General features: G+C 44.1%; 3 pseudogenes; 1 reads left to right on the top strand and 2 right to left on the bottom strand.

The window, feature by feature from the left end:
• The first annotated feature begins 317 nt into the window (after positions 1–317).
• Positions 318–6529, top strand: LOC120366815 (large ribosomal subunit protein eL6 pseudogene; annotated as a pseudogene).
• LOC101029797 (uncharacterized) lies at positions 6411–14117 on the bottom strand (annotated as a pseudogene).
• A 439-nt stretch (positions 14118–14556) lies between these two features.
• LOC141581943 (uncharacterized) lies at positions 14557–16198 on the bottom strand (annotated as a pseudogene).
• Positions 16199–18061: the final 1863 nt, after the last annotated feature.

Here is an 18061-nt window from a genome sequence, read left to right on the forward strand (position 1 = left end):
AAAAAAAAAAAAAAGAAAGAGTAAGCCTGGGCCCCCATCTCCAGTGTTCTGTCAGATTTCCTATGCACACCGATGAGATAATCTAGCTCCCCCTCCTCTCCTTACCGCCAAACTCAGGGCAGTTACATGCAGGCTGTGTCCTTTAGTTCAGTCCTTGACCTTCAGAAGAAATCTGTGTAAAATGGAATATTCCATTCGATGATGGAGATATTCCTCCTATCAATCATTTTTTTCTTCCTCTAATAGAATTCTACACTTTCATTTTTCTGATGCTTCCTGCCTGTGACTATTCCATAGTGATTGCAAGGCAGGAAACAATGACCCTCACCAACTGCATAAAAGTCCAGGATTTCTCTTCTGTGGCCTCCTTCGCGCTTCTCGTTTGGAAAATGCTTCCTGAGTCTTATCTCCAGTAGGCTGGCTTTTTTGGCAGGTTTTTAATTAGCTGTTTCCCACTTCTGGTGCAATGACATATGCTGGAATTTGAATCCCCTTCCAGGGGTCTCAGAGAATCCTACTGACAGGTCACAGGCTATCTCTCCTCAAGATTTCACCTCTGCCAGCTGGTCTTGTCCTGGTGCAGCGGATTTGAATGCAAGATCTGCTATTCCTATCTTTACTTGGCTAAAATATAGGTCATGGTTTTTTAAGGCTGAGGAATTTCTGACTAATTTATAACACTCCTCTGTATTATTTATTTTTAAGTTCTTTTTAAGCTTCCATATTGTTTTAAATTCTGAATTTTTTTTCTTTCTCCCTTTTTTTTTTTCCGGATACTCTTTTTTTTTTTTTTTTTTTAAATGAAGTCTCACTCTGTTGCTCAGGCTGAGTGATCTTGGCTCACTGCAATCTCTGCCTCCTGGGTTCAAGCAATTCTCCCGCCTCAGCCTCCCAAGTACCTGGGATTACAGATGTGCGCCACCACGCCCAGCTAATTTTTGTATTCTTAGTAGAGACGGGGTTTCACCATGTTGGTCAGGCTAGTCTTGAACTTCTGACCTTAGGTGATCTATCTGCCTCAGCCTCCCGAAGTGCTGGGATTACAGGCGTGAGGCACTGTGCAGTTACCTGCAGTCATTCTTGGTCCTAAAATATTAAATAGAGAATTCCAGAAGTAAACACCTGATAAGTTTTTTTTTTAATTTGTTTTGAAACAGAGTCTTGCTATGTTCCTTAGGCTGGAGTGCAGTGGCATAAACTTGGCTCACTGCAACCTCCGCCTCCCAGGTTCAGGCAATTCTCCTGCTTCAGCCTCCCAAGTAGCTGGGATTACAGATACGTGCCATCATGCCCGGCTAATTTTTTTGTATTTTTAGTAGAGATAGCGTTTTATCATGTTAGCCAGGATGGTCTCAAACTCCTGACCTTGTGATCTGCCCACCTCAGCCTCCCACAGTGCTGGGATTACAGGCGTGAGCCACCGCACCAGGCCCAATAAACACTTGGTAAGTTTTAAAGTGCATGAAGTTCTGAGTAGCATAATAAAATCTCATGTCTTCCTGCTCCATCCTGCCTGTGATGGGAGTAATCACTTGTTCTAGTGTTGCCCTGCTATATCCCCTCCACACCCCTGAGTCATTCAATAGCCATCTCAGTTATCAGGTCAATTGTTGTGGTATGATAGTAATCCTTATTTTACTTTATAATGGCCCCAAGACGCGAGAGTAGTGATGCCAGCATATTGTTATACTTATTTTATTACTAGTTATTTTTAGTTTTATTATTAGTTATCTTACTGTGCCTAATTTTTTTTTTTTTTTTTTTTTTGAGACAGAGTCTCCCTCTGTCACGCAGGCTGGAGTGCAGTGGCTCGATCTCGGCTCACTGCAACCTCCGCCACCTGGGTTCAAGCGATTCTCCTGTCTCAGCCTCCTGAGTAATGGAGATTATGGCTGCCTGCCACCATGCCCAGATAATTTTTGTATTTTCAGTAGATGGCATTTCACCGTATTGTCCAGGATGATCTTGAACTCCCCTCAAGTGATCTGCCTGCCTCAGCTTCCCAAAATGCTGGGATTACAGGCACGAGCCACCATGCCTAGCTTCGTATCTAATTTATAAATTAAACTTATCATATATCTATAAGATAAAACATAGTATCTATAAGAAAAAACATAGTATACGTAAGGTTCAGTACTGTCTGCAGTTTCAGGCATCTCCTGGGGTCTTGGAAGTATCCTCCCAGATAGTAAGCATTACTGTATTGTGTGACTTTGCTTACTAGTTTTAGATGCAAAAGTAAGTGTATTAAAGAGATTATCTTTAATAAATATTTAGGAGTTTTTAAGAAGAGGCATTTCATTTTTAAACTCATAGCTTGAAGGGCCCTTAGAGGCCAGATCATAGGGTATAACCTTATTTTGCAGATGATGAAGCTGGTGTCCTAGTGTGTAAATGACTTTCTCACATTCATACAACTGGTAAGTGACAGAATGAGGATGAGGCAGGGTCTTCCTCTTAAGACTCCCAGCACTTTTCTATTACACTGAATTTTGTATACATGTTATCTCTTCCAAAGTCATAAGTTAATGAAAGACAGAAGTCATATCCATTTATCTAAATTTTTTTAACCTTTTTTTTTTTTTTTGAGATGGAGTCTTACTCTATCACCCAGGCTGGAGCGCAATGGCGCGATCTCGGCTTGCTACAACCTCTGCCTCCTGGGTTCAAGCAATTCTTCTACCTCAGCCTCCCGAGTAGCTGGGATTACAGGCGCATGCCACCAAGCCCAGCTAATTTTTTATGATTTTAGTAGAGACAAGGTTTCACCATATTGGCCCGGCTGGTCTGGAACTCCAGACCTCATGATCCACCCACCTCAGCCTCCCAAAGTGCTGGGATTACAAGTGTGAGCCACTGCACCTGGCCTTATCTCAATTTTTGTGAAAGATAAAAAATTATAATGCCTGGGAAATACAGCTGCCAAATAGCAGATGCTCAGTTAATTCTCTTTGAATTGAGTTCTTACATAATGAAACATTCTTCTTGGTCTCAATGTTCATGAGAAGCCACTGTATTCATTGAGTATTTAATGATGCCTTACTTTGTGCCAAGTACCAGACTAAGATAAAAAATGATAATTAAAATGAAGATCTCCTTTCAGTTTTGGGTCTATATTAAAATATTACTGTGGGGTTGTTAAATTTCTCGGTTAGAAAGGGAAGGAAGTGATTTTTCAACTGAGCTACTTCCCTTTTACAGACTCATTTGCATTTCCTAAAATTCTAGTGCTAACAGGAACTTAGGTTCTAAGATCACATTGTCAGTAATGGCAAATCAAGGATGAGAATGAACATCAGCTCCCTCAAAATCCAATATACCTTCTATTACGAAGAATCCCTTTCTTTTGCATTTTTGGAATAACATATACAATAGTTAAATTTATGAGTGTTAATAAAATGGAAATCCATGTCTCTTCTGGACCAGATATCAAAATATCTGAAGAGGGATATAGAAAGAAAGTGGGTTGGGAGAACAGAGCCATTGATTCATAGTCAGAAGAACAGAAGATGCCCTAATCATCTGTGTCAAATTATAGAATATTACAGGCACGCACCACCACATCTGGCTAATTTGTGTATTTTAGTAGAGATGAGGTTTTGCAATGCTGGCCAGGCTGCTCTGCAACTCCTTCCCTCAAGTGATCCGCCTGCCTCAGCCTCCCAAAGTATTGGGATTATAGGCATGAGCCACTGTACCTGCCTAAATTTTAAAAAAAAACTTTTTTTTTAAATTTTAGACAGAGTTTCGAAATTGTTGCCCAGGATGAAGTGCAATGGCGCGATCTTGGCTCACTGCAACCTCCGCCTCCGGGGTTCAAGCAATTATCCTGTCTCAGCCTCCCAAGTAGCTGGGATTACAGGCATGTGCCACCACACCCAGCTAATTTTGTATTTTTAGTAGAGATGGTGTTTCACCATGTTCATCAGGCTGGTCTTGAACTCCTGACCTCTGGTGAACTGCACACCTCAGCCTCCCAAAGTGCTGGGATTCCAGGCATGAGCCACCATGCCCAGCCTAAACATTTTTTAATTTAAAATATAACAGAGACGGCTGGGTGTGGGGGCTCACACCTGTAATTCCAGCACTTTGGGAGGCCAAGGTGAGAGGATCATGAGGTCAAGAGATTGAGACCATCCTGGCTAACACAGTGAAACCCCGTCTCTACTAAAAATACAAAAAATTAGCCTAGTGTGGTGGCACGCACCTGTAGTCCCAGCTACTTGAGAGGATGAGGCAGGAGAATCGATTGAACCTGGGAGGTGGAGGTTATAGTGAGCCGAGATCGCACCACTGCACTCCAGGCTGGGTGACAGAGCAAGACTCCATCTCAAAACAAGACAGAACAAAAAAAGCAACAACAGAGGCAGGGTCTCGCTATGTTGCCCAGACTGGTCTCGAACTCCTGGGCTCAAGCTGTCTCCCTACCTTGGCCTCCTGACATGCTGGGACTACAGGCGTGAGCCACTATGCCCAGCCAAAAATATGTTTTGTCTCTGCACTTTCATCCTGGGATAGCAATGTACTTTGTAAACATGAATTGGCTCTTATCTAACCTTGTGTCTTAAAGGCATAGACTGTCATTTCTTCATCTCACAGAGGAATGAACTCAGTTCCAGAAAGTTTTGGAGAATTACCTCAGCATAGTTCATAAGTATGACTAAGCCAAGCAAAATTTAAGCCTAGGAGCTTAAATTCCTAATAAGGATTTGGCCACCTTGATGTGATCTGGGAATCCGGGAGTTGTGCAACCCTTACAATTTGTTCCAGCTCTCAAGCAAGCACTAAGATGGTAGGGAGAAGGCTACCCTTTATTAAACTCTGTCTGGCCTTTTGCCGGGTTAGCTGATTTAATCCTCCCAGCAAATATTCCCCCATTTCTCAGATAAGGATATCGTTTCAAAGAGGTTAAGTAACTTCTGCAAATTCACATACTTATAGTAAGAGGCAGAGTCAGAATTCAAACCTTTCTTTCTGACTTCTTGAATTCATGTGCTTGATTGAAACTGTGAACTTATAAATTTGGGGATCTGGGCTCTAGGCTGATTTTGCCATCAAACTGAAACATAACACTGATGAAAAACTAAGGAAGCCCATGACTGAGCAGAGGTCCAGCCCCTCTGCCCAGTCATGGGCTTCCTTCGTTTACTCATCACCTCACAGGGGGACACAAGTGGATCCATGCAGTAGGCCTCCTGACTTCATCTTTTTTCCCTGCATAAATATCATTCATTTGACCATTTTATATGGCACCATATGCTAGAGCAATGACAACATTTGATAAGTTGTTTTGAAAAATTGAAACTCCAAGATTAACGCTGTTAAGAATCAGCCCGGGCCAGGCGCAGTGGCTCATGCCTGTAATCCCAGCACTTTGGGAGGCCGAGACGGGTGGATCACGAGGTCAACAAATCGAGACCATCCTGGTCAACGTGGTGAAACCCCGTCTCTACTAAAAATACAAAAAATTAGCTGGGCGTGGTGGCACGTGCCTGTAATCCCAGCTACTCAGGAGGCTGAGGCAGGAGAATTGCCTGAACCCAGGAGGCGGAGGTTGCAGTGAGCCGAGATCACGCCATTGCACTCCAGCCTGGGTAACAAGAGTGAAACTCTGTCTCAAAAAAAAAGAATCAGCCCAACCTTAGTTCTCTTTCCCATCTTGCAAGATGGCGGTGAAAAAGTTGAGAAGCCGGATACTGAAGAGAAGAAACCTGAAGCCAAGAAGGCTGATGGTAGTGGCAAAGTGAAAAAGGGTAAACTCGAGGCTAAAAAGCCCAAGAAGGGGAAGCCCCGTTGCAGCCGCAATCCTGTCCTTGTCAGAGGAATTAGCAGGCATTTCCGATCTGCCATGTATTCCAGAAAGGCCATGTACAAGAGGAAGTACTCAGCTGCTAAATCCAAGGTTGAAAAGAAAAAGAAGAAGTTTCTTGCAACTGTTACAAAACCAGTTGGTGGTGACAAGAATTGCGGTACCAGGTGGTTAAACTTCTTAAAATGCCTAAGTATTATCCTACTGAAGATGTGCCCCGAAAGCTGTTGAGCCATGGCAAAAAACCCTTCAGTCAGCACGTGAGCAAACTGTGAACCAGCATCACCCCCGGGACCATTCTGCTCAGGCTCACTGGGCGCCACAGCGGCAAGAGAGTGGTTTTCCTGAAGCAACTGGCTGGTGGCTCGTTACTTGTGACTGGACCTCCAGTCCCCAATCAAGTTCCTCTACGAAGAACGCACCAGAAATTTGTCATTGCCACCTCAGCCAAAATTGATATCAGCAATGTAAAAATCCTGAAACATCTTACTGATGCTTACTTCAAGAAGCAGCAGCTGCAGAACCCCAGATGCCAGAAAGGTGAGATCTTCAACACAGAAAAAGAGAAACATGAGATTACAGAGCAGCGCAACATTGATCAGAAAGCTGTGGACTCACAAAATTTTACCAAAAAATCAAAGCTTTCCTCAGCTCCAGGGCTACCTGTGATCTGTGTTTGCCCTGACAAATGGAATTTATCCTTACAAATTGGTGTTCTAAATGTCCTAAGAATCTAATTAAATAACTGATTACCTTTGGGAAAAAAAAGATTCAGTCAAAACTGGGTGTTTTTCATATGTAGAAATAATCTATTTACATGGAAGAGGCCAGAGGAAAAAAATAAATAAAAATACAAGTAAAATAGAGATAATCCAGAGAGATAACTTACCAGTCAGTTTTCTATCTCCTAAATCTCATCAAGAGGGCTTCTGTAAACTGGTGAGAGGATGTTGAGGGGGAATTGCCTGGAGAGAGATGACTTAAAAGGAGACTTAAAAGGTCTACACGCACAGGGCATGGTGGCTCAGGCCTGTAATCTCAGCACTTTGGGAGGCCGAGGTGGGTGGATTATGAAGTCAGAAGTTTGAGATCAGCCTGGCCAATATGATGAAACCCCGTCTCTACTAAAAATACAAAAATTAGTCGGGTGTGGTGGCACGTGCCTGTAATCCCAGCTACTCAGGAGGCTGAGGCAGGAGAATTGCTTGAAATGGGGTGGGGGGAACTTGGCAGAGTTTGCAGTGAGCTGAGATCGTGCGGCTGCACTCCAGCCTGGGAAACAGAGCAAGACTCTGTCTCAAAAAAAAAAAAAAAAAAAAAAAAAAAAAGAACCAGGAATTCAGAGGGACCTGAGGATGAGGAGCTAAGTGTTAAGTGTATGTGGCAGGAGGGCAAAGATGGGAATGGTGGGGAGTTAGACCAGGGGAAGAAAAGGAGGCGCAGTGGCTCACGCCTGTAATCCCAGCACTTTGGGAGGCCGAGGCGGGTGGATCACGAGGTCAGCAGATCGAGACCATCCTGGTCAACATGGTGAAACCCCGTCGCTACTAAAAATACAAAAATTAGCTGGGCATGATGGCGCACGCCTGTAGTCCCAGCTACTAGGGAGGCTGAGGCAAGAGAATTGCCTGAACCCAGGAGGCAGAGGTTGCGGTGAGCCGAAATCGCGCCATTGCACTCCAGCCTGGGTAACAAGAGCGAAACTCCATCTCAAAAAAAAAAAAAAAGAAAAGAAAAGAAAAGAAAAAAGAAAAGGAGGAAGGACAGAGGCTTTCTCTTTTCTGCAGCTCCTTGGCCTGGCTGCTCTGCCCACAGCAGCTCTTGCGTGTATCTTAGGGCCTTTTCACATTCCAGGAGCTGGCAGTGCCCTCAGCGAGGTATAGAGCCCTGTTGGGTGGGTTGGTTTGTCTTTTACCCTCTTTTGTATTTTTTTTTACTTTTTAAAAATATAGAGAGAGATGGGGTTTCTCCACGTTGGTCAGGCTGGTCTCGAACTCCCGACTTCAGGTGATCCTCCTCCTTTTGAATAGCAACTCCCTTTGGCAGGCTGATGCCTTGGAGGACATCATTGGACATACTTCACGCCAGACATGACATGTTTTCAAACTGCAGGCTCCTGGACACTGAGCCTCCTTGCCTTCTCAGATGAAAACTTCATTTCATATTTTAGTAGGTCATTCACAGTCCCCACCTCATTCAGCCTCCATGGTTGCTGCTGCCCCCACGTTCTCCTAATGCCAATCCCCAGTACTCTGTCTCCCTGACTCATTTATTTTAGTTTAGTTTTAGGTGTTTTTTTTTAATCAAACATTGTTTATTACATAGGTATTTATTACACAATGATGGGCTGTTACTGATACTCATGATAGTAGGATTCCTGGTAACAAGCACGGGCACCAGGGCCTCCAAACATTCTGGATTTGCAGCGACGGGAGTCAGCCACCAGCAGAGTCCAGTCATACTGGATGAGGACATCTTTGACCTTCTTGGAAGCCACTTCTACATATTTCTGGTAATAGGCCACCAGGGCTTTGGAGACAGACTGACAGATAGCATAAATCTGGGCCACCTGACCATCACCCTTCACTAGGACACGTATGTCCATGACAGCAAATCACTACTTGCCCAGAAGCAGACTGGTTTCAGCAGCTTGTACTGCAGCGTGCACAGTTCCATCATCTCCAGGAGCCACCTGTTCACTTTCATGAGGCCACTGCCACGTTTGCAGCCTGCCACGGCTGTGGCCATCTTCCTCTTCCATCCAAAGACCTGTATGGGCTTCAGCAGCCTCTTGGCCCAAAATGGCTATGGGCATAGATAAGAGATCCTCACCATGCGGCACTGCCACTGGAAAAGCCAGTGTCATATATTTCAATGCAAACATTTTATAGAACATCTAGCGAATACCTTAGAGTTCTTTCTGTTTTCTTCATTGAAATAAAAGCAAAAGTTAGTGGACCCATAACACACAAGGAACTAGCAAGTGATAGATTCCTCTTATTTCTCAGTGGCTTGTCTAATGCAATTACTGATTTTGGATAATTCATCTACCATTCATCCGTTCATTTCACCCTCAACATAACACACCAAAAAAAAAAAAAAAAAAAAAATCCTAGTAAGTTTCTTTCTCAAGAAACAGGCCAGGGATGGTGGCTCATGCCTGTAATCCCAGCACTTCAGGAGGCCGAGGTGGGCAGATCACCTGAGGTCAGGGGTTCGAGACCAACCTGGCCAACATGGTGAAACCCCATCTCTACTAAAAATACAAAAATTAGTCGGGCATGGTGGTACACGCCTGTAGTCCCAGTTACTTGGGAGCCTGAGGCAGGAAGATGGCTTGAATCCAGGATGTGGAAGTTGCAGTGAGGTGAGATTACACCACTGCACTCCAGCCTAGGTGACAGAGCAAGACTCTAAATCTCTCAGCATGTTACCTGGAAAGAAGAAAAGCAGAAAGGAATGGAAAGAAACCTAAACACTATGGGTAGTAAATGGCATTTAAGCTGGGACTTTCTCTCATACCATGTAATTTTAAAACGAGTAATTATTCTGCCATTGAAGATACTCCAATTTTATTTGATACGGAGTCTCACTCTTTTGCTTTGCCCAGGGTGGGAGTACAGTGGCACAATCTCAGCTCACAGCAACCTCTGCCTCTGGGGTTCAAGCAATTCTCCTGCCTCAACCTACCCCTGCCTCCCAAGTAGCTGGGACTACAGGTATGTGCCACCATACCTGGGAAATTTTTGTATTTTTAGTAGAGATGGGGTTTTACCATGTTGGCCAGTCTGGTCTCCAACTCCTAACCTCAAGTGACCCGCCTGCCTCAGCCTCCCAAAGTGCTGGGATTACAGGCATGAGTCACGCCTGGCCTGTGTTTTTTTTGTTTGTATGTTTGTTTGCTTTTTTGCTTGTTTGTTTTTCCAAGACAGGGTCTCACTGTGTCACCCAGACTGGAGTGCAGTGGCTCAATCACAGCACACTGCAGCCTTGACCTCCCAAGCTCAGGTGATCCTCCCATCTCAGCCTCCCAAGTAGCTAGTGAAGTTTTGTTTTTTGTTTTTTGTTTTTTTTTTTAAGTGAAAATAATTTTTTTGTGGCCATTACTATACCAGTCCCAGAACTCAAGGCTCCTCAAGTCTTTGAAGCACAGCTCTGAAAGAAGCTGCTTCAAAGTATTATCTTGCTTCAATTACTTCTGGGATTTTAGATTCATTTAGCACAATAAATACAGTATAGATAAAAGAAGGCAGAGAGGTGAGAGGAGGGGGAAGCCTGAAAATATGTTGCCAAGGTTTTCTTTCTGTAGAAAATGACCGTTAAAGAAGGAAGAGCTCATTCTCTTATCCTTTGAAATCTCACAGCTTCATAATCCTCCCCAAACCTGAACTTCCTTTCAACTTGTATTGGAAACTCTCCAGTACTGAAGTCTATTGTCCAACTCAAATGATAACCTTTCCTATTTTCTTTTATCTTGCCCACCCTATTATAAATAGATGGCATGGTTTTTGCTTTCATTAAAACGTTTTTTTGTAACTAATGTTTATTTTTATCAAAATATTCCATGCAGCTAGTCTAGGGGTCAAAAAATGCTAAAAAGGCTTAGACCAAAAGCAATAGTTCCACTCCTGCCCCTTCATCACTTCCTGCCACTCATAGGCAACTACTGAACTTGCTCAATTTATCACTTTGTGGGCATAGAGTCAGAGTAGAAAACAAAATTTATCGTTTTGGACATTTATCTCTGTATTTCTAAGAAATATGTACATATTATCTCTACTTTGTCAACCAGGCTGGAGTGCAGTGGTTCACTGCAACCTGTACCTCCTAGGTATCAGGAATTCTCCTGCCTCAGCCTCCCAAGTAGCTGGGATTACAGGTGTGCACCACCACCATCAGGTAATTTTTGTATTTTTAGCAGACCCAGGTTTTCACCATCTTGGCCAGGCTGGTCTCGAACTCCTGGCCTCAAGTGATCCACCAGCCTCAGCCTTCCAGAGTGCTAGGATTACAAGGCATGAGCCACAGTACTTGGCCAGCACAGCAATTTTTATGTTAGGCAATTGTGAAAAGCTTACGCATGTAAACTGACTATCTGATCAAGTTTACTGTTCTTCAAAATTCACATAGGCCCAGCTACTAGGGAGGCTGAGGCAGGAGGACTGTTTGAGCCCGGGAGGTTAAGGTTGTTACTCAAAATAATTGTGCTTGTGAATGCCCCCTGCACTCCAGCCTGGGCAACACAGCAACAGTGACTTCAGTTTAGTTCAAGTTTGTCCAAACCATTGGATGCCTGCGGCCTAGGCTTTGAATGTGGCCCAACACGAATTTGTAAACTTTCTTAAAACATTATTGGATTTTTTTGGAGATTTTTTTTTCCTTTGGCTCATCAGCTATCGTTAATATTAGCCTATTTTATATGTGGCCCAAGACCATTCTTCTTCCAAAATGGCCCAGGGAAGCCAAAAGATTGGACACCCCGATTTACTTAGTCCTCAAAGTATAAAAATCTACATAATCAATCCGCCACACATCATTCTCAACGATAAAGTTTTCGGAAGTGCAAATCCAAAGAAGATAATGCATTTACCCAAAGATAAAATCATTATAATACAATCAGTCAGGATTCTAGCACAGAAGAGACTGAAGCACAGCAGAACCCACTAGGGTATGCATATTACATATCATATATACCACATATAATCTTACACAATTGTGGGAACTGCTTAAGCAATCCCTGTAAAACTGTTATCTTCACACCTGATCCTGGAGCCTAAAGACATCAGGGAAGGCAGTCAGGAAGTCACAGAGAAAAGCAAATACCAGCTGGAACCCACAAAGGCAAACTAAAACCCTGTCAATTCTCTCTACCTTTGACCTTGATGGTATGGCCATGTCGGGGACGGTCGGGACGGCACATCTGCTGGGGATCTCTCGACCTGCAAGAGAGTCCCAAAACCTGGAAGAAAGCGTGCGCTTAAAGAAATAAAGAAAGACAGAAAGAGCGCGGGGGTCTGGAGGGCTGCATAGGCCGTGCCTAAAATAGCAAATGTATTTTTCAAAAGGCCAGGAATAAATACACTTGCTTTGCTCTGGTTTACGTCATTGCAAGAGGAAATGCAAATCTATACCTTACATGGCCTATACAATAGAGAAGTCAGATACACAAGCAGTGGTTGGAAAAAGTAATAGAATTTCCTGTGATCACAAAGCTTATTTACATCCAGACATTATTCCTCATGGCTGCAGGTATATTTGGTTTGATCTTGTTTTAGGACTCACATGTCAAAAGGTTTTCTGGTTTTGCTCATCAGAATATCTTTTAACCAGATTCTCCTTTGTCTGCTCCTGACTCAACTTATCTCAACTCCCCCTATTCAGGAGTCTCTGAGTCTGGGATCAAAGCCATCCGTATAGTGGCATTTGCTTTGCAAATATCCCCACAGTTAAACCATTATCTAGGGTACAAGGCAGTCATGCAAGTAAAGAAAAGGTTAAAGCTATTCTTAAAGAAAGAGTCATAAAAGTTAAAAGCAGAAACTGGTTGCTGGTAGGGAGTCACTTAGTCTAGCAGCACCACATAGTTTAGGCCCAAACAATATCGTGGTTAATATTAGAAACTGATCAGTCATCTTTCAGTTCCTTCTTTCCAATAGCTCGACTGCCTCCAGGAGGAAACTGTGTTTGGGATCAAGCTCACCGTATAGTGAGACCCACGCCTTTTGGGGGTCTCACATGGGAACGTTCCACACATGGCCATCCTGCAGAAGAAGCTGCCTCCTTTAGCACATACCTAGCCTAGAAGTAAGAAACGATGGAGAAGGATTTGGGTGAAGATGGAGCCGTTTCAGGTCCAGCTGCTGGGCCAAGCCAAGGAAGTAAACCAGCAGACAGCAATAACACTAGTCACAAAATGGCTGCTGCCTCGCTCCTACCCCCAAATCTGCATAAGAAAGTCTCCTGTGGCCCAGCCTAACCAGAAACATCCCGAGAGGGGATGCTGGGAAATGTAGTTCTGCCTCGCCAAGTGGCCACAGTACATCCCAAAGCCACCATGGTATACACCTTCTCACTTTGGCACCTGAGTTTATTTATTTATCTATTTATTATTTATTTAGCTGGGGAATGTCAGGAAGCCACTTTATTTGTAAAATGATGAATTAGACCTGACTATATTCTCTGATAATTAGAAGTTTGCCAAACTGAATAAAGATTTATAGGCCAGGCATTATGGCTCATGCCTACAATCCCAACACTTTGTTAAGCTGAGGAGGGACGATCACTTGAGCCCAGGAGGTTGCGATCAGCCTGGGCAATTGAGCAAGACCCTCTTCTCTACAAAAAAATAAAAATAAAATGTAAAAAAGTAAAGAAAGAATGAATTCGCCAGGCTTGGTGACTTACTGAGGCAGGAGGATCTCTTGAGTCCAGGAGTTCAAGGCTGCATGCACGACACTTCAGCCTGGGTGACAGAGAGAGACCTTGGCTCTAACAGAAAAAAAAAAAAAAAAAGAAGAAGAAGAAAAGAAAAAGATTTATAAAGTCAATTTTATGGAGGAAGATCTCTCAGTCAGTTCTGAAGTATTGCAAATCTAAAAGTAGGATGACAAATTTCCTTTAATTCAGCACATACCGAGCCCCTACCTTAGGCGTCTTCTGTGAAGGAGACACTCCAAACCTTAGGCAGCTCACTTGCCAGGTGTAAGAAGATGCACAAATAAAAGTCCTGGCCAGGCACGGTGGCTCACACCTGTAATCCCAGCACTTTGGGAGGCCGAGTTGTGGATCACTAGAAGTCTGGAGTTTGAGATCAGCCTGGCCAACATGGTAAGCCCCCTTACCCCCCAACACACCTCTAAAAAATAATAATAATAAAAAGAATAAAAACCCTTTCACCCAAGAAGCATTTCGGTTTCTCTTAGCCAGAGCCATCCTCCAAAGTGCAAAAGTCTAATTACTGTCCACTCTCACCAAGCCATTAGCAAAATGACCACCTACCTGCTGTGAACACCAGGGTGACAGTACTATAGTTCCCAGCCAGCCTCTCTCCGCTCCCGCTCCTGGGCTCCGCAGGCCCGGATTAAGGCACTCGTGTTTTAAACCATACTTAACCTCCAAATAAAGATAACAACCAAGTCATCTTTCTGTCTAATATGACACAACTGTACCACGTACAACCCAAAACACGTTGACTCTTTCCCCAGAAAGACGAGGCAAAGTTCCTTTTCAGTTTTTGAAGGGTGTTCATTTTCCTACCTAATTCACACTCTTCCTTTGGTATTCTACAATTTAAAGACTGATATAAACTTAATCTGCTATTAACACATGTTAGGCAAAGTATGAGAGAGGGAAAAAAAATCAAACTACTTTATTCATATAGGCATATTCATGTGAAAAAAAGGAAAGAAATATTCACTACATTTCTTATTTCTGTAGCTAGCTACATGGCTGTAAACTGCTTTTGTTTGTTTGTTTTATAGACGGGGTCTTGCTTTGTTGCCCAGGCTGGAGTGCAGTGGCTATTCACAGGCACAATCCCACTACTAATCTGCTCCGTTTTCGACCTGGGCCGGTTCACCCTTTCTTAGGCAACCTGGTGGTCCCCTGCTCCCGGGAGGTCACCATATTGATGCCAAACACCTGATCGGCATAGTGCAGTACAGCCCAGAACTCCTGGGCTCAAGCCAACCTACAGCCTCAGCCTCCTGAGTAGCTGGGACTACAGGCACACACCACCGTGCCCGGTTGTAAACTGTTTTATCAAGCCAACTGCTTCAGAATGAAGGGAACGTGACAAAATGTGAATTGCAGTCAGACCTAGTGGTTCACATTACTGCCTGTAATTCCAGCATTTTGGGAGCCAAGGCGGGGGGATCACTTGAGGTCAGGAGTTCGAGACCAGCCTGGCCAACATGGCAAAACCCCATCTTTACTAAAAATACAAAAGAAAAATTAGCTGGGCATGATGGTGTGTGCCTGTAATACCAGCTACTTGGGAAGCTGAGGCAGGACAATCGCTTGAAAGCAGGAAGTGGAGACTGCGGTGAGCCGAGATGGCACCACTGTGCTCCAGCCTGGGTGACAGAGCGAGACTCCTCCCAAAAAAAAAAAAAAATGAATTCCATGAGCATGAGCACCTTGCCACACTTTATTTATAACTACTTTCTTCCACAACCCATTCCTATTATTTGTGTCCTCAGCAGGCACCTCAGCTGGTTTTAGTTCCCTGCCTGCTAAAATAACCCAGACCTTCCTTCCCCAACCATCTGGACCATCTGCAGTCTTGCCTTAACTAGGTTGTTATAGTTTTTTTTCTTTTTTTCTTTTTTTTTTAAGATGGGGTTTCACCATGATGGCCAGGCTGGTCTTGAACTCCTAACCTCAGGTGATCCACCCACCTCAGCCTCCCAAAGTGCTGGGATTACAGGCGTGAGCCACCAAGCCCGGTTTATAGTTTTCAATTGACTTAATCCCTGGGCTTGGGAAGACAAAGGGAAACCCTGGAGAATCTCCTGCCTTCCAGGCATATGCTCCCTTATCCTCACTGTATAACAGCATCCCTGTTTTCTCCCTTTTTTAAGCTTTTCATTTTTATTACTCAAAAAATTTCCTTTTTTAAATTTAGTTTTCTGATTCTGTGCTTGTGCCTCCCTTCAACACTCTCACAACCATTTTCTGCTCCTGGGTAAGGAAAGAACGCTTGATCCTGTCACGAACACATTTGGCATGCATGGAACCACCATAGGCCCTGCTGACACGTTTCTCTGTTTTGAACAACCTCATAAGAACTTTAGGTCTTACAGCAGGAACCCCTCGAAGTCTGGTGCCTTCCCAAACTTCTTGGTATAAAGAGAAATAATTCTATTACCAGGGGTTCGGGACAGCCTAGTTTTGTTAGAGGCCATATAGTAGGAAAGCCTATGACGGTATATCAAATGCTGGACCATTCTGAGTGCCTGTAGACAATGTCCCCGGAAGAGCCCCGTTTTCTCTCGATGGCCAGGATCAGTTACCACAGACAGTGCTCCTTTTTTTGCCTGTCGATTCAGAGCCACGAGCCCAAAGTGCCTGGGTGGCAGTCTCGACTTCCAGTTCATTGGAATCACCGTTGTGCCCCTGTTGGAAGCATTTATCCCTTTGGAGCCAAAATCTCTAGACCATTTTTGGGGCTGGAAAGCAAAAATGTTGCTAATGGATCACTAGGAGTAATAGTGAGAAGAAACTACTCTCATTCCCATCCCTTGACTTCCAGACCTGGGAATCCTGGCTATGAGAGAAGCAGCACCATATGCTGGATGCTGATTGAGAGAACACACTGCCTGCTGAAGAACACTGCCCCAGCCCCACAGGTGTGGCCATCTAACTGGAACTATAATTGAATCTTCCAAAGACCATGCTACTGTTCCATCGAGCCAGCTGCTTCAGGACAATGAGGACCATGGTAAGAACAGTGAATTCCAGGCCGGGCGCGGTGGCTCAAGCCTGTAATCCCAGCACTTTGGGAGGCCGAGGCGGGTGGATCACAAGGTCGAGAGATCGAGACCAACCTGGTCAACATGGTGAAACCCCGTCTCTACTAAAAAAAAAATACAAAAAATTAGCTGGGCATGGTGGTGCGTGCCTGTAATCCCAGCTACTCAGGAGGCTGAGGCAGGAGAATTGCCTGAACCCAGGAGGCGGAGGTTGCGGTGAGCCGAGATCGCGCCATTGCACTCCAGCCTGGGTGACAAGAGCAAAACTCCGTCTCAAAAAAAAAAAAAAAAAAAAAAAAAAGAACAGTGAATTCCATGAGCGTGGGCCTTTGGTCACACTTTGTTTGCTGTGAAATGAGCACTTTGGTCAGAAATAGTGCATATGGAATACCATGATGATGGCTGAAGCATTCTTCCTTCTCCTTCTCCTGCTCCTTTCTTCATCTTCTCTTCTGTAGTTCCAGAATGGAAGAAGCATTCTATAAGCCCAGAGACTTTTTTTGAGACAGGGCTTCTCCCTGTCACCCATGCTGGAGTACAGTGGTGCCATCACGGCTCACTGTAGCCTCAGACTCCCGGGCTCAAGCAATCCTCCCACCTCAGCCTCCCGAGTAGCTGGGACTACAAGCCTAGAGAGCCATCAAAAAAAAAATCCATTTAGTGAGTCAGGTTTCCCAACTCTACCTCTTTCCCTCACATATGACTGTGACTCTTTCTGTACGCTATTTTATTCTGTCTATTTTGCCTGTTTCTATGACATGTCACACTTTTTCTTGCTGTAGCATTGTAATGTGTGGTAGGGACAGTCTATCCTTTTGCTCTTCTTTCTCAAAATTGTGTTAATTATTTATGAATCTTTAAATACTAAAGAGTGTTTTTAGACCAGGCACGGTGGCTCATGCCTATAATCCCACCACTTTGGAAGGCCAAGGTGGGGGGAATCACTTGAGCCCAGGACTTCAAGAACAGCCTGAGCAACATGGTAAGACCTTGTTTCTACCAAAAAATACAAAAAAAATTTAGCCAGGCATGGTGGCATGTGCCTGTAATCCCAGCTATTCAGGAGGCTAAGGCAGGAGAATCGCTTGAACCTGGGAGGTGGAGGTTGCAGTGAGCCAAGATTGCACCACTGGACTCCAGCCTGGGTGACAGAGTAAGACCCTGTCTCGAAAAAAAAAAAAGTCTTTTTATTGTTTTAAGGATTTAAGGCCCCATCCTCCCCATCTTAGCAAGAGGGCAATGGAAGAGTCATCTAACATTCCTGGGACCATGCACACCTCTTTGGAAAAAATTATTTGTATGAGAAAATTAAATAGTGGTGTTTATTCTTAAGAAACTACCTAAGTCCATCATCAGGGACATTTGCCCAAATTAAGGAAACTGCTGGATAAACCAAGGTTTCTGAAATTGTATTCCCTGTACCATAAAGTAATAAATAGGCCAAGCACAGTGGTTCACGCCTGTAATCCAGCACTTTGGGAGGCCGAGGCCGGTGGATCACCTGAGGTCAGGAGTTTGAGACCAGCCTTGCCAACATATCAAAAACCCATCTTTACTAAAAACACAAAAATTAGCCAGGTATGGTGGCACATGCCTGTAATCCCAGCTACTTGGGAGGCTGAGGTACAAGAATTGCTTGTACCCGGGAGGTGGCAACTGCAATGAACCGAGATCGTGCCACTGCACTCCAGCCTGGGTGACACAGCAAGACTCTGTCTCAAAATAAAATATAGCAGAGCAAGGCTTTTAATGCACAGACCTTTCATTTTAAATAAGCATC

Source organism: Saimiri boliviensis, chromosome 17 (genome assembly GCF_048565385.1).
Source record: "Saimiri boliviensis isolate mSaiBol1 chromosome 17, mSaiBol1.pri, whole genome shotgun sequence".
NCBI classification, from domain to species: Eukaryota; Metazoa; Chordata; class Mammalia; order Primates; family Cebidae; genus Saimiri; species Saimiri boliviensis.